This window comes from Gossypium raimondii, chromosome 7 (assembly GCF_025698545.1).
Source record: "Gossypium raimondii isolate GPD5lz chromosome 7, ASM2569854v1, whole genome shotgun sequence".
In the NCBI taxonomy this organism is placed as follows: Eukaryota; Viridiplantae; Streptophyta; class Magnoliopsida; order Malvales; family Malvaceae; genus Gossypium; species Gossypium raimondii.
The window spans coordinates 41,466,632-41,469,219 of record NC_068571.1 but is presented as its reverse complement, the minus strand read 5'-3'; positions in this window follow the sequence as shown (position 1 = coordinate 41,469,219).

Genomic DNA, 2,588 nt, shown 5'->3' with positions numbered 1-2,588 from the left:
GTATTTTATAAAATTTTCTACGTTCTTAGTTTCTTTTATATTTTAGCATTTTCTTGAATTTTAAGATCTTAATTTTTTTATTTCAAGTGCATAATAAATCTAGATAAATGGTTGTTCAAATACAATTGAATTAGGACAACAGTTTTTAGGTTCATTCGAACATGTATTTCTCTAGTAATATTATATTTTTTATAATTTAAAAGATAAAATATAAAATATTTTTAAAATGAATTTAAAAATAAAAATTAATTTAATTTTATGGCTTAAGTAATAAATCATTTTAAAATAAATTTAATTTTATTTCAGAATTTAAAAATAATAATGATTATAAATCATTTCTAATAAATTTTAATACTTAAGTAATAAAATTAAAATAAATTTCAATTTTAAAATGACTATAAATTATTTAATCAATAAAATTTGAATTTATTTTAAAACATGAAATTAATTTAAAATATATTTTATATTATTATTTTTGAAATTATAAAATATATAAAACTACTAGAGAATTACATGTTCAGAATGACCCTAAACAACTGGTTGACTAGATTCATTTGTATCTGGACAATTCATTTGTCTAGATTCATTGTGCACTTGTAAAATAATCCTAAAATTAAAAAATCTAAAAATGTAAACAATTAAAAATAGAAAATTTTATAAAATACATGAGTTTATTTTGAAATTATAAGAATATAAAATTACAAAAATACATATAGAGAATTAACTTGAACAAATGGTTGTCTTGATTCAAATGAATTTGGGCAGTAGTGTCTAGATTTGTAAAATAAAAAAATAAAAATTCTATTTTTAATTTTCAAAAATATTTTTATTATTTTTATGCCATGTGTGAGCATTTTATTGGCTATCAAGCAAAAAACTAATGGTATTAGTTAGGTACCAATTAAAAAAACACCAACTTGGCTCATAGTTTTCAAGTTTAGGTACAAATTAAGTAAAACAAAAAATTAGTTACCAAATAGGTAAAATTTATCAAATTCGTGTATTTTCATATATATTAACCCAACGTTTAATGATAAATTTTTATCATCATAGTTTCCGGTAGACAAATTTTAATCACATGCGTTCTTCCATTGTTGATACCACAATAGAGTTCATAACACCCTCTCCTGCGGAAGCATTATTCATCAACAGAGTGTATATTTCACAATTAATGCATATCGTTAAAGAGGGTTTTTCTCAAGTATTTAATTATATTTGTACGTTTACGTGATGAAGTATACATTTCAATAAATATTATACACTTCATTATACCCTTAAGGTATTGTTTATTTTTATCTAAATATTTTTATTATAAATTATTAGCAACAGATAAGAAATTACACATGTTGAGCAACTGTTACAAAAGTTTATACTTCATGCTGGGAATCTTCGATATGATCTACTTGCTAGGCGGAACCAGTAGCACTTTGGCAAGAATTTTTTATTAGGAAGGGGGAGATGAGATGATGATGGTGTTGGTGTTGGTTGCCAAGAATTTATTTCAATTTCTTCTTAATAGTTTTTATTTTATTTCCTTTAAAAATTCTAACACATATTATCTTGTATAGGCGCTATTCTTGGGATGTTACAACCTCATTATAATCCCTCCTAATAGGACAAGAAAATACATTCCCAATATCCATAGAAAGAGAATCAACATAAATTTGATGATGTCCAAGGTTGAGTTTCGAATTTCTCAACACAACACTGTACCCTACCACATAGGAAACATCAATATAAAATAATTCTCTCAAGTGGGATCCATCTTATACTTGTAACAATCATATTAAAACAAGCCCAATGGCACAATCAACTGGGGTACTAGTCCAAAATAAGGGGTTAGACAAGTCGACCCTAGACCTAGTTAATTTACTTATCTAGATCCCCTAATTATTATTTTAGTATAATAAACTTGAATAGTTAATTTACTCATTTAGGTCCTAAAATAGTTATTTTAGAAATTTTTTTATTATTTAGAATTTTTAACTTTTTTTAGAATTTTTTATCTTTTTTAAATATAAAATTTGGAATTTTATAATTTTAGAAATTATTTTAGTTATTTGTAATTTTGTTGAAGAGAGACTAATTTGCTTATTTTCAAAATTAATCGTGACTAAAAGAGTATTTACATCAATTTGTTATTTGAGTTATTCGAATTGTTCACTATTTGAATTTTACAATTCAATTTAACAATAACTCAAAATTCGAATTACATATTTGAATTAATTTGAAAAAAAATTGAATAATTCAATTCAATTAACTTGAAATTCAAAATTTTAAAATTCTTTTAATTGAATCGAATTTTATCCACCACTGTTTCTCGGGAAAAATACCAAAAAAAGCCACTTTTTTTTAAATTTACCGAAATGGGCCCGGTATTTTATTATTTACCGGAATGGGTCCTTTTCCCCTAAATCGCGTCCAAGTCACTGCGAAGCCAGGGGACATGTCAGCAAATCGCGTCCACGAAAGCGTGATTTGTGTGCACGTCAAGAAATGTCGCTGACGTGGCCGTGCTTTTTTGCCACGTAGCGCGCCCTTGGGGACGCGATTTGCTCCACACGTGAACAGTGCAACGGTCATTTTTT